Genomic DNA, 15442 nt, shown 5'->3' with positions numbered 1-15442 from the left:
GGGTTCCCCTTGGAAATCCTGACGCCAGCTCTCACAGTTCAGACCGATGCGTCCCTCACGGGCTGGGGGGGTGTTCTGGGCAGTCTGTCGGCTTCCGGACTCTGGTCCGAAGCCGAAGCCCACCTTCACATCAACGTGTTGGAACTGAGAGCTGTGCGGTTGGTATTCGAGCGCTTCAGAGAGCATGTCCGTGGCCAGGTAGTCCGTCTTCAGTTAGACAACCAGACGGCCATGTCGTACATCCTGAAGCAGGGAGGCACGGTGTCCCCAGCGCTCCTCTAGGAAGCGTGGGACTTTCTCCTCTGGTGCGACCAGTACGCATTGTCAGGTACTCCTGTTTATCTCCCGGGCTGGAGAACGTGCGGCGAGCAGATGCGCTCTCCGGATCCTGGCCCCGCGACGAGTGGATGCTCGACAGGCAGATATTCACAGTAATCTCCCAGTTGTACGGGTTAGTTCGAGGTGGATCTGTTTGCGTCCGGCGGGACGAATCAGACACCCGTGTTCTGCTCTCGGATACCGGACCCAGGGCGTTGGCTGCCGACGCCTTCCTGCTGGATTGGACGGGCAAAGTGCTCTGGGCGTTCCCGCTGTTACCACTCATTCCCCGTGTCCTTTCACAGCTGTCCACCCAGCCAGCTCGGCTACTTGTGCTACTGGCACCGCTTTGGCCATCACAGAGCTGGTTTCCGGTAATTCTCAGGTTTCTGGCTCAGCCTCCTGTTCTATTACCTTTGCGACCGGACATTCTCACTCAGAACGGAGCTTCCACCCAAATCCACGGATTCAGTGGGTGGCTTGGCCTCTGTCGGGTCTAACCTCGAGGCACGCGGAATTCCTGCAGCAGTTGCAGACACAATTCTGGCTTCGAGGCGGGATTCGACAAATGTTCAGTACGAGGATAGGTGGTCCCGCTATGCGCGCTGGTGTTCAGATAGGGGGATTGCAGATCCCTTTTCTGCGGATTTAGTCCGAGTATTGGAGTTTTTGCAAGCTCGTTTGGAAGAAGGCCTGGCGGCTTCGACCATTCGCGGCTACTCCACCGCTATTTCCACTTTTCACACCCCTGTCGATGGTGCTCTTCTGGGGCAGCACCCTCTCGTACAGCTTTCAGCGCTGGCGCTGGAGCGGATTCGACCTGCTCTCAGGCTTAACCAGTCCACCTTGGGATTTGTCGATCGTGCTCGATTGGCTGTCCGGTCCCACTTTCTCACACCTATCGGCTATTTCCATTCAGTTGTTGACCTGGAAAGCTGTTTTTCTGGTGGCGGTAACATCTTGTCGTAGGGTCGGCGATTTACATGCTATGTCGTCCGACCCGGCGCTGACTGTGTTTCACACGGATCGTGTCAGTATTCGCCTCCCAGATACTTACCCTCGAAGGTCGATCACGCTTTCCATGTGACAGCTCCTATCGAACTTCCTACTCTTACCCAGCCTTCCACATCGGGGACCACTCCTACGAGCACTCACCCGTTGGATGTCCGTAAGACGCTCAAAGTCTATATCAAACGAACGCAGGGAATCCGTACGGGTACCCAGCTGTTCTGTTGTTACGGTGGCGGGAAGGCTGGTCTGCCAGCGAGCAAGCAGACTTTGTCTCGCTGGCTAGTTTCGTGTATTTGTGCCGCTTATCAGGCTAAGGGCAAGCCTCCCCCTGAGGGGTTGAAGGCTCACTCGGTCAGGACAGTAGCCGCCTCAAAAGCTTTTGCATCGGGCACTCCCCATTGAAGAGATCTGCTCCGCCGCTATTTGGAGCCGGCCAAGCACGTTTATACGCCATTATCAGCTCGATACGCATTCCCGTAATCGTGCGAGCTTTGGCCGTACTGTTCTCTCCAGTGGACAGTGTCCTGCCACCCTGACCGAGTGAGTCTTGGTTTATTGGTTTGTTTTGACGCTACTGTACAATAATTCCATTATTGACATGTCTGCTACTGTGTGCTCACTCAGAGAACCTGTACCCCCTTTCGATTCTCTACGGAGTTACTATATCGTTAGTGAGTGGTATTTTGCATTCCCCCTACGGTGCTCTTATGTAAAAGCCACTTAGTGGGTACGTGCAATGTCTCATTATGCTAGTGAGGTCGTCTTTGAGCACAATTCCTCCCTGTCAGTTCCCCTCCCATAATGCCTCTCGCGGAAGGAAACTGGGACAAGTGACAGGTGAGTGTTATGGCTTCTGTTCAATTTTTTTCCATGATACGATCGCTATATTTGTGTGTGCTTGGACAGAATTCCCTCCTCCCTGGCCTCCAGTCTTTGGGAGTCTGTGTTTATGCATAATATGTACCCCAAGGACGATCTCTCTGAAAAAGAATTAACCAAACCTGCAGAGGTTTTCAATTCTTTGAAGAGAGTCGTCCTTGGGGTAGGGCCTCCCGCCTCCCCGCAATTCTGTTCACTGATATATTCAGCAGAAGGAATGATGATACGGGTCTAGTAGCCTACCCAGTTGGTGCGCATGCGCTAAGGGAGGTAACTCCGTGAGGTAGGGGCCGTATAATAAATAAAAGAGTTTATTTATTGTTCAATCTTTTTATTCAAAAAACATTGATACAACTGTCACAGGACATTTTTCAGCCGGAAAATGCATAATATGTACCCCAAGGACGACTCTCTTCAAAGAATTGAAAACCTCTGCAGGTTTGATTAAGTTTTATACTAAATCTTTCACCAGTTTAATGAAGCTTGTATTTCACGGAAGCGAGTTGAGTACTCTGTTTATTATGTTTCTCCAACATAAATTGATAGAAACTGCCTACAGTGTCATGCTTTCAGCTTTTTGCGAGTCAGTCAAGGTCTAATACCACTGTTACAGATGCATTAACATTGTGACGTCATGTGCCGATGGCAGTCAAATTTAGGGAAAATGACAAATATAGTACATTTAACAAATGAGGTAAATTTAAAATTCCTTTGAAAGTTTTGAGACTTACGTACCCTCTCAGGAGGACTATATTTTGTTACAATGTTTTAAGCTCCTTGATGATACATCGACTAACAACCTAAATTACTAATGAAAACTACCAATCATTAAAATACATCTATCTGCGAAACGTAGTAATCAGATTGTATCAAATAAATCTATGTCTCTAATAAAACAAAACCAATAATTAAATGAAAATTAACAGTAGTAAAAAGATGCCTTGCCGTTTTTACATTGAAATACGTATCCTTTTTGATGGAGAAATCACCTAAATAAAGTGTTATTTCAAACACCATTTACTTTACCCGACAATACCGACCCAATACCAATTGACTTTCACCTAGACCTCGGCTCAATGTTGCACCCTTAACAATCGCAAACCTTACCTCGCCACTCCCCCTACACAACTACCTCAAAACCCATCAAGTCAAACAAACATCCACATATCTCTCCAAACGACACTACCCGTGAAGATCCGTGTTAGAATTGGTCTTCAGTAACCCATATTTGTGGTAAGAGGCGACTAACGGGATTGAGTGGTCTAGCTCGCTGACACACATATAAACACACATGTGTATTTACTCTAATACATCTAATATATGTTGTCTTTTCATATTAACAGCCATGAAATATATTATGACATTTCAGATCCTGTCCACACTGCCTTTCCATTTCCATGACGACATCAGTTACCAGCGTCACTGATGCCCTGCCCTCAACAGTGAACACTCGGCTAACTGTCAAGGGAAAAGTTATCCAGGTTAGTGACATTTAACCAACACTTGACTCCAGCTTTATTATGTTACTACCAAAATCCCACAAATCTCCACATCATTCCCATACATCCAAACAGCAAAATACCCAAAAATAGTCAGTAAGTTTAGTTTATGCCTTTCACTACTAAGTAATCATCTAGCTTTATGGCACCACTCTGAAAATAATCGAATCTGAACCAGAAAATCCAGTGATCAACAGCATGAGCATCCATATATGCAGTTAGGATGCTATGACATGTGTCAACTAAATCAGCGAGCCTGACAGCGACTGAAACTTGGCAAAACTGTGTCATCAAGGTAGCTAACGTCATTGAACAAGGTTACTGGTCTGGGGATGGCTAACAACAGGCAACTGTGGCACCACTTGTCATCCCTTTAAGTCGTGACTATGACACTACAACAGACGAGGAACCGACAGGTCTCCCGGAATAGATTTTGAGATGTCCCCCGCCATATCTGGCTGTTCCGTTTCACACCGCCGCAACATATAACAACTTTTGCGTTTTCAATGATTGTTTCTTAAACAACATTTTTGGTGGAGTCCGGAAAATTTTTAAATATAAGAAAGCTGTTGGGTATTAGTAAATGAAAAACATGTGTACTATTTATACAAATGTGGCAGTTTTGTACAATGATAACATTTGCAATTCATCGGTCCGTTTCTGACTCAAACATACTGTACAGTGATATGTGTCTTCTTATTGTCCTGTAGGTAAAAAAACAAAATATCTCATCAGCATGTATATTTTGTTTTTTTACCTCCACCACCATTGGCTTCCTATTGTCACTACATTATTGCCACCGTGCCTTGTTGTTATTGTTAACCCCCCTCATTCAGTCCTACATGTTGTTATTACTTAATCCCTGTTCATGTATATAAGTCTGTTCTGTGCTGGAGTACTTCACTCTTGCTTGACAACGGTATAAGAATCCATACCGAAACGTCGCATCATATATAATAAAGAAGTTGTTATCCATAAACTTTCTTACTTTCTTAATGCTACCATTGCTATCTTACAGTGGAACTGTAATGGTTTCCGAGTACACGGACATGAACTTATCGCCAGTAACAATATTTTTTTCTCCAAACAATTGCTCTACAAGAGACATAATTATCCACAAAATCTGCCTTCGGAATTTCAGGCTACAATTTCAATCGGAAAGACAGACCTCGGCCAACAAAAAACTCGGGGGCCTCCCAGTGGGGGCCTAGGTATTTTCATAACATATCAATGACATTATCGAAATTGCAATAAAGAAGTTGACTATCCATAGAAATCAGTTTTCCTTCATCTTCATATTGCCGATGTAACGTTAAATATTAACTCACTCACTCACTCACTCACATCTTCAAAACTTCTAAAACGCCTCTCAAATAAATTATCGAAATTTAGTCACTCCGACCAATCTTCGATTTTTTCAATTAATCGGACTACCACTAGCATGGATCCTAGCTGGATTTACACCATCCCTTCAGCCATTGGCGTTTATATTGAGTTTTAGCCATACATTAACATGAAAAAAATAATACGATTAAAAACCAGGTAGTCATAAATTTACTTGAACTGGGCAGCAAAGAGCATGCACTGTTCGACTTTAAAAATCCAGAATACTTTCGGAAATCGGCATTCGTTTTGAAGGAGTTTCAAGGTCAAATCACCTTGAAACTTCTTGACGCTGGGACACGAAACGCCGCCATTGAATGGATGCACGCTGGATATTACCGACAATTTTTATTAGTCAAAAAACCACCTTCGGTGGTACAAGAGCATATTTTAACAACAATTTATGTACAATTCATATGCATGCGTCTTAGATAGCGACTGAATACAATATATAATTCCTTATACATATGTACTGTTCCCTATATATAAATAAGTGAATATATTTATTGGTGGATTAACACAAACGCTTATTAAAGATTGGTTATCATTTTTTGCAACTGTATGATAAAATTCGACAAAAATTTCTTGTATCTAGTTGTCGTCCGCGAGAGAACAAGAACTAGTTTAGATATGTTGTTAAGATATTTTGTGGTGGGTATATATTGTTCACGATATGAGTTAAGTGCCGGACATTTAAGAATATAGTGTAATTCTTCTGTTGCTAGGCGTCTGAAAGGCGCACGATAAGACGGCTTACAGCTCGTTACAACCAAACAGGTATAACAAATGACCGTCCCCGTACAGGCAGGCCTGGAGTCACCACTGTAGCTCAAGATCGGTACATCCGGGTACTACATTTGCGTGATCGTACTGCCACGGGTGAGAGCACGGCAGCCAGGGTGCCTGGACTTCGGAGGATATCCGGTCAAACTGTTCGGAACAGGTTGAGACACTGGACTGAGAACCAGGAGATCCGACGTCGGATTCATGTCCTAAAGTCTATCTGTGGACGAGTTAGACATGTTTGAAAAAATATTTTCGCAACAGATATCTGGGTAATGCGTTTCCTTTTTGTAATAGTATATTTGTTTCATTTTTCTGGCTGGTTGTAATATGTACACACTTCTGAGCTTCTGTCGTCTGGTTGTGTCTCCCATGTGTCGTGTCACTTTCAACCACGTGAAGTCCGTGCACTACCGTCGCTCCGACTTGCGGCGAACTATAAGCTGAAGAAGAATCGGTCGCAGTCGGGTTATAAAACTTGGACAGACTGTACACAGGTGCGGTGACCTGTGAGGCTGTAATACCGATGTGGCTTGAAGTGAGTGAGTTAAATACAACTTTAACATCACAATAATAGACTGAAGTAGGCTACTGTCGGAAACAGAAAAAAACCTGTTTTCACAACTATATCTAAAATTTATGAAGTGAAAGTGTGAAATATCTGTGAAACTAAGTTCGGCCTAACTACAGTCTCAGTGGTAGGGAGATCGGAAACGTCAAAAAAGGACTTTACTTGGGAGAGATTAGTGTAGAAATGAGCAATGCGGGTTTTTCTAAGTCCAAAGCAACTTATAATGTAAGCCATTAAAAACGCAATTGGTATTTGTTATCATGAAACTTACAAAAGTTCTATTGAAGATTTTTCCCTGCGATACGGAGGATGTAGGGATTAAAGGCTATTATTCTGGCCCATTTCGAGTTCGAGTCCCGGAGCATCCCTCTCACATGAACTTTGATACTTAAAACCGAACCTTTGACATTTCTCGTACACACAACCACATTCATGAAACACGTTGCACACATGCATTACCTGCACCCAGGCCCTGTAAAAAGCACAAGGAATTGTGGAACTCAATCACTTGAGAAAATGCCACACTTGACACAAGACGAAAGGAATCAGGTTATCGATATGGTCAGCCAAGGTGCTTCAGATGTGATGATTGCCAGGCACTTTCATGTGCATCCATCCACTGTAAGTCGACTCAGACAACGTTTTCGGGCTACCAGAAGTGTTGCTGATCGTCCACGACCTGGTGCACCACCTGTGATAACAGCTCGACAAAATCGCAATATCCGAGTTTCACACTTGTGAAATCGGTTCCAAACAGCTGATGATTAGGCAAGGGACAAGTCAACGTCATTTCAGCGCCCAAAAGGTGCAAGGACGCCTTGCTGCCTTCAACATCCGTGGTCCAACCTTATTGCATCACCACAGACATGCTAGACAGCGATGGACAGCAAATGGGGCCAATCTTGGCAACAGGACATGGCCAGATGTCATTTTGTCAGATGAATCCAGGTTTAACTGATCCTTTGCAGATGTACGTCAACAGATTGATCGACGTAAAGGTGAAAGACTTGTGCCAAACTGTGTCCTTGAACATGATCCGACCACAGACCATCAGAGGCTGCAGACCATCCAACAGCTGTTCCTGAGAAATGTGTGTCTTTCAGTGCCCCAAAGACTGCGAGCATGTCTTGCAGCGCACGGTGGACACACACGATATTGTGACCCCTCCTTTGTTTGATGTCGTTGTTGCGTCACTGATGTTGTTGTTGTCTGGACATTTTCAGAAGAAATTACTCACAGATGTTCACTTAAAACATATCTGCCAGTTAGGTTTATATATGTTGAAATTGTTGTGAGTAAAGAAAGTATGAATATCAAATTGCGTATTTAATGGCTTACAGTATATACTCTTTTTTCATATTGTATTGTCCTCTGTGGTTAAACTGTTTTAGATTTAATTACTGCTTTTACACTGTGTCACAAATCATAAAGTTTCTATCGCAAACATCACAAAGACTCCACTCTCACTGTAACCAGGTTCCCTACCAGTCCTAAGTACAAACAGATACCGTGTCAGTTTCAACCTCGTGAATTCCGTGCACTACAGTTCCACCGACACACAGTGGACGTGCAGCCTGTGGTGAAGCGGCCTTAGCCAGGTTATAAAATTTGGACAGATTGTATTATACCTGTGATGCAATCTGGCTTGGACAGTTTGATGAGCAATAGGCGAATTTGATTGATGGAGTGTAAACTATAAATGTACCTTCCTCACCTCGCGACAACAAAGATAAGCTAAGGTGAGTAAGTATGGTCTTACGCCGCTTTTAGCAATATTACAGCAATATCACGGCGGGGGACACCAGAAATGAGCTTCACACATTGTACCCATGTGGGGAATCGAACCCGGGTGTTCAGCATGACGAGCGGACGCTTTAACCACTAGGCTACCCCACCGCCCTTCCTCATTCTAAAGCTACACGGTAGGAACAGAGAATAGTAGGATATAGCATCTTTCATAAATCGCTTTTCTAATGAACCTGGTTATAATTAAAATGGAAGAGACAAAATCCATTCCACGTTAAGAACCCTCTGCTATCGACAGACTCGATTGTACAATTCGGGCACTATCATGTATTCTACCATGGCTACGTGAAATGCTCGAATTTGATTGGTCAAGCCATAAAATCAGACGGTTTCAATTTGGTTTGAAAATGCGTCTGATTTCACGGCGCTTCACTGCGCACGTATACAACACTGCCGCACTACTTCAGCTTGGCCACCAACATGACTAATATCAACACAACAGACGTGATGGAAATGCTGATGAAACATTTATTAAAACTCGAAAAATACAATTATACGATTTCTCCTCCAAAATTATTAGGGGACCTCACTACCTTCTATTATAAAAATATTCAAAAACAATTACAATACACAGCCCCAAACATAAACAAACAATATCTAACATATAAATCAGAAAACCTGGTAAAAATACATCCCTATCTATCCCGTTCCCGTTCGTAAACATTTTCGTACCAGGTAAATGGTATATTTGTTTCCGTTTAGAATGGTAAATTCGCAAGATAACGGTCAGGCGAAACACAAAATTCGCCACTCATACTCCATCATGTCCCGTTGCATCGTTCAAAATGTCAAAAACTGAACCATGTAAATTCAGTTCTCTGCCACCTTCCCCGAAGGCTGTCACTGCAGCTATGTTCGTACACTTTGAAAAGCTTGGCCACAATCCAGTCCCGAATAATGAGAATGATGTTCAAAGGAATCCCAAGTTAGTCGCATCTACACAAAGATGCACTGTCACTCTTCCTCGCATGCCGGGGTGGAGGCACGTACGTGAAATCATGATCGACAACCGCCGGTCATAAAAATCAACAACCTTTGATGAGTTGCAGGTTATAGGTCGATCCGAAAATGATGTATTCTTCGATTCTGCAGGGTTCAGGGTCGACAGACAGTCAAGTATTTTCCACTGTCACTTCGAATTTTAATCATTCGCAAAATGTAAACACTGGTTCGTCCGCCATTTCAAACTCTTCCATAACTGTCTGCTTCCAAGAAAATAAGTAGGTCAGACGATTCCATTATAGTGTGGCCAGGGGGGTACAGTAAGACGGCACACAAAACAAATAGGCTGGTTTCGGTCGTGGGGAGGTATGATTATAAAGTGTTACATTATTGCATTGAATAAACAGTAGTTTGTTTTCTTTGGACAAAATATTTTTATCCCCCGCAACGCGTTTTGCGGGTGGTTTTAATATCGACTCCGTCCGTGCGTGCGTCCGTCCTTGGACATTTGTCTTTTCCGGAGCACAACTCTAAAAGCGTTCAATATTTCTTCACCAAACTTGGCAGATACTTTGATCTGGTGGTGTACTGGTGCCTTTTGGCAGTTTTGGAATTCTGAATAGAATATTTGTGGCGTTTAAATGGCAACAAGTTTGACTTAGACTAAAATTGGTGGTAGTGCTCTTTCCGGAGCAGAATTCTAAAACCGTTCAATATTTCTTCATCCCACTTGGCACATACACAGATCTGGTGGTGTACTGGTGCCTTTTGGTAGTTTTGGAATTTTGAATAGAATATTTGTGGCGTTTCCATGGCAACAAGTTTGACTTAGACTGAAATTGGTGGTAGTGCTCTTTTCCGGAGCAGAATTCTGAATAAAATATTATTGGCATTTCGATGGCAACAAGTTCGACCTAGCCTGAAATTGGTGGTTGTGCTCTTTTTTGGAGCAGAACTCTAAAACCGTTCACTATTTCTTCCCCAAACTTGGCACATAGGTTGGTATGACGGTGTACTGGTGCCTTTTGGTAGTTTGGGATTTCTGAATAAAGTATTTTTGCCATTTCCATGTTTACAAATTTGACTTAGACTGAAATTGGTGATAGTGCTCCTTTCTGGAGCAGAACTTTAATAACCTTTCAATGCTCTCCTTCCACATTTCTATATACACACCTAAATATTTGACATAATCATAACTCGTAGACAAAAATCATGAAGAGTATTTTGCCATTGCGGGAGATATTGATGACTTTGTCTTCTTGTTTATGTTTCAATGTTAACAAAAATACGAACGGCACCTACCACTCCCTTCACAGATGTGTTCAATTCGCCTCTCCTCCCATGCCGGAGTACGCCGTGTCTTCCGCAGGACGAGGAAGTTCGATGTTAAATCGGTTATGGAGATAAACATACCGTGTTTGGAAATTAGATGAATGTTACGCATTCGGCTTCAATGGAAATTTAGAGACTATCAATTCGGTCTAAAATTCATCTAATTTCCAAACACAGTACGTTTATCTCCTAAATATTAACTCACTGGGGTGTTGACATTCACAGTGAGAAAAAATATACTAATTGAAGGTTGTTTACAATGGCATATGTTGAATATAGACGAGCACGTTCAGTCTGAAATGCAGGTCAGCTTGAAGATAGCAGACAGATGTACATAAATTCCGTCATGTGAAAAGTCACTTGTCGCACAACGCAACAAACAGCCTTATATAGCTCTCACACAGTTCTCGAGCATTCTAGCAAAGCTAGGCTTATCATTATTCACTGAGAACTTTATAGAAATCTGTTGAAATCGGTGAAAAACTCATGATGACAGCCGTAAATAAACAAGATTGCCAAGGGAGGCAACTCTGAATCGCTATCAAAAAAGCATGCCGCTAAAAAAAACTCTTGCCATTGAACATGTATGATGCGAGATGCGAGCCAAAACCCAGACTCCAAACTTTAAACAGTGTGACCCATAATAATTATCACTTAATCAATGTGATATTACAAATTACACAAACACACTCTCATAACAGTAGTACCTGGCAGAGTAAAAGGGGATATGCGAGAGTGAGTGAGTGAGTGAGTGACATCAGCAATATTGCAGCCAAATCGTGCCAATATAATAACATAAACTTTAATTATATATAAGGTTTTTCCTAACATTTGTCAAAAAAGGACAGTAACACAACCCAGCTACCACAGACAGAAATTTAAAACTAGCATGTAAGTGTTAAACCATTTACTACAATACAGGACAACACAAGATAGAAACCGGGCTATAAATCACCAACAACTGAAGGTAGATCATCATTCTGTGAGTGAGTGAGTGAGTGAGTGAGTTTAGTTTAACGCCGCACTCAGCAATATTCCAGCTATATGGCAGCGGTCTGTAAATAATCGAGTCTGGACCAGACAATCCAGTGATCAACAGCATGAGCATCGATCTGTGCAATTGGGAACCGATGACATGTGTCAACCAAGTCAGCGAGCCTGACCACCCGATCCCGTTAGTCGCCTCTTACGACAAGCATAGTCGCCTTTTATGGCAAGCACATGGGTTGCTGAAGACCTATTCTACCCCGGCATCTTCACGGGACCATCATTCTGTAGAGCAGAGGGACTTCCAGTGTCTTTGCTACCTGCGTGGACCCTAGTTGGATTTACATCGTTTCTTTCATATATTGGTAATTTTGGTACAATTTAGCCATACGTTAAAACAACATATATACTGCGATTAAAATCACGGACAATGAACAATACCGGGGCACAATAATGTTACGCTACCTTCACCATCTTTGCACGTATAGCCACTAACAATCCAATTCATTTTCACAAATTAAAATCCATATGTTATTAACAATACATACCAAAAGTTGTCAATTAATGTAATTTCATTTAAATTAAATGATGAAATGAACTTGTAAATTATTTAAAACATCCTTCGTCGTTTTTACAATGAAATACTTGTCCCTTGTGATAGACGGGACATGCATGAGTCTCTTACTTGTATCTCTGGCAGGTTGTATGATGTACACACTTAGCGAGTGGGGAAGAGCAAATCTTCTGCCGTCCGGTTGTCGTGTCAGTTTCAGCCACATGAAGTCCGTGCACTACCGTCGCTCCGACATACGGCGTACGACAAGCTGATTGTGAAGCGGCATTAGCCGTGTTATAAAACTTGGACAGACTGTACAAAGGTGCGCGGTACCTGTGACACCGATCTGGATTGGAAAGTTTGACAAGCAGAACAGAACAAGAAATAAACACATAACAGAAAACTCAACTGGTTTCCGTGAAATACCAGCTTCATTAAACTCGTGAAAGATTTAGTATAAAACTTGCTTTTGCTCGTTTGATACTAAATCATTAACTCGTTAAATATAAAGGATATCACACGGATGCACATTTAGTATGCTCTATTTGTATAATGCAGAGTCAATTGAAAAGTAAGATCAAACACCATGAAAACAGGAGTTGGTGAAGGTTATGGAATAATACGTCAGCCTTTGCTGTGATATTGAAACTTAGTCACTGAAAAGCACCGTACATTGCAAAGCATTCACGTCATTTATAGAGGGAGTCGAATTATTGGTGCAGTGTCACTGATTATTGTGTCACCTGTATTCTTTAATGAAGTATTCTCTTATCGTTTAACGTACTTGAAGTATTTCATTTCATTTTTCCTAAATTATAAGTTCCAAGTACATTAGAGTTTACAAAATCTCTCAGTATGATGAAAGACGCGTTGCTGGGGTACCCGACTGTATTTCAGTCATATATCGACCAAAACAAGTTATACATGGCAGAGTAAGGGGGACATCGGTGAGTATTTTGTCATTTCTCATACTGGCTGTCTTAAAATACAGACTGCCCGAGTATAAAGAGCTGAATTTCTACCGTCCCGACGTGAGTCCCCGTGTGTGGTGTCAGTTTCAACCACGTGAAGTCCGTGCACTACAGTTCCACCGACACACAGTGGACGGAGAGCCTAAGCCAGGTTATAAAACTTGGACGGACTGTATGTAAACCTTCATTTCATTCAGATCGTGAGCGTCCTTGGAGCTGGTCACAAGCTAAAGCAAGCCGCAGCATCTAATTGGAATTGCACAATCGCCCGACCCTAGTGTCGCCATTTTCACCCAGACATGGACATTTAAACTCAAAGTCTCGGCAGGGCTCCGGCCCCCCTCAAAAACTGCAAGTATAACTTGCCTTCTGTAAATACCATCACCTATTTCAGTAACTGTAAATACCATAATCTCACCAATTGTCTTGTAAATATTAATATCAATCTTATATGTTTCTTCTGTGTATCTTGTACATGGTATATGTAACACAACCCCACCAACACCCACTGCCCCCAACTCTCAAACCCCTCCCCACCCCCAAACATGTCATCCCCACTACCTTCCACATCACTTTTCTCCACCCCAAACAAAGATTTCCCACAACTTACCTCCCAATCAATATCAACCCCATACCAATCAATTTCGAATAGATTTAGACCACCTCCTCCCATCCCAACCCATGGAAATCACTAATCCCCCACCACCACCACCCACAAAAACTCCCAATATCCAACAAAACAAAAAACGCCCACATATCTCACCTCAAGCCCCTCAACAAGCAAGCAAAAAATCATGCGATCAAGACACACCACCTCAACCACAACCAACCAAACACCTACTACTCGCATTCGCCACAAATACCAACACACCTCTAAATCACACCTACTCGACCAACAGATTAGCCCTCTGCCTGAAAAAACAAAACATCACCTACAAGTACATAAACTTCTGTGGCAGAGGGTTCAAGGTAACATTTCCAGACGAGCAATCACTAAAAAGCACACTAAAACACACACTCATCGACGGAAATACAATAAAATGGGAATACCCGAGGTGGCAGACACAATCACAAGGAGTCATACACATCGACAACAGGGAAACACCAGCAGACATACAAGAGTACATCCACATAGCAAATAACATCACAAACCAACCCAAAATCACCGACTACAAAACAATCAACACAAAACAACCATCTGCAAGCAAGCCCAACACTCAAATTACTTTCCTCACATTTCAATCCACCACCCTACCAACCTACATCACATTCGGAGCACTAAATTACAAAGTTCACCCCATCCGCAAAAACCCCACACAATGTAAAAACTGCTTTCAATATAATCACACTACAGAAAACTGCAAAAACTATTCACTATGCCCAAAGTGCGGGTCAGACATGCACGACATAACAGAATGCACACACGCCACATATTGCATACGCTTTGAAATACATGGACACTCTGCAAACCAAAACACATGCCCCATAAAACAAACACAAATATTAAAAATTAACAAGCACCTCAAACAAACTGACCTGCCCAAACCTGCAACTTACAACCACAGAACAAATTACTCACTACTACTATCACTCTCATCCTCCTCTCCCTCAAACATCTCTTCCTCCAACACTTCCACCCTTCCTACCACGCCCCACCTGCCCACCAAATCCCATAAATCCCGCCAACCTCCATCCCTACCTCCCTCCCAACCACCCTCCTCCCCCCATCAACCAAACCTCCCCTAAACACCCTAACCCACCCCACCCCAAACCAACCAAACCCAAGCCCCAACCCAACACCAAATACCCACCTTCAAACTCCCAACCCATTAAAAACCATTACTCCTGCTTCCCAACCCCACCCCACCCACCCAAACAACCCCGCCCAAAACTGCTCCCCCCACACATCCTCCATTCTCTCTCTCCCCCCTCCCCAAAACCATGGTCTCTCCAACCCAAAAGTCACTACATCTGCCCCCCAAACAAACCTCACACTCACCGTACAAAAAATAAACCACAACCTAAACCTCATCATAGAATTTATCACCGCAGCAATACTTATGCAAAACCCAACAGCTAAAAAATTCCACAACATGGCATGCAAAACAAAATATACCACAAGAGCCTAGCCAGTCTCATCATCGCAGTAAAATACATATCATAAACAACCCACCACTAAGCTACCCTAGCACCTAAACCCTCCATTCAAAATTTCTGCCCCATCCATGGCTTATTATAATATTCTATTCCAAATTACTGCAGTCATGGCTCTAATGCAATGGAACTGTAACGGCCTCCGAGCAAACGGGCATGAGCTTAAGGCACTCATCGCCCAAAACAAAATCTCGCCCCAAATAAATTTCTTACAAGAGACAAAACTATCACCCAAATTCGCCTTCAAAAT

Source organism: Haliotis rubra, unplaced genomic scaffold (genome assembly GCF_003918875.1).
Source record: "Haliotis rubra isolate DU_JTF1 unplaced genomic scaffold, ASM391887v1 Scf809, whole genome shotgun sequence".
Lineage (NCBI taxonomy): Eukaryota > Metazoa > Mollusca > Gastropoda > Lepetellida > Haliotidae > Haliotis > Haliotis rubra.
Note: the sequence above shows the minus strand (reverse complement) of the source record.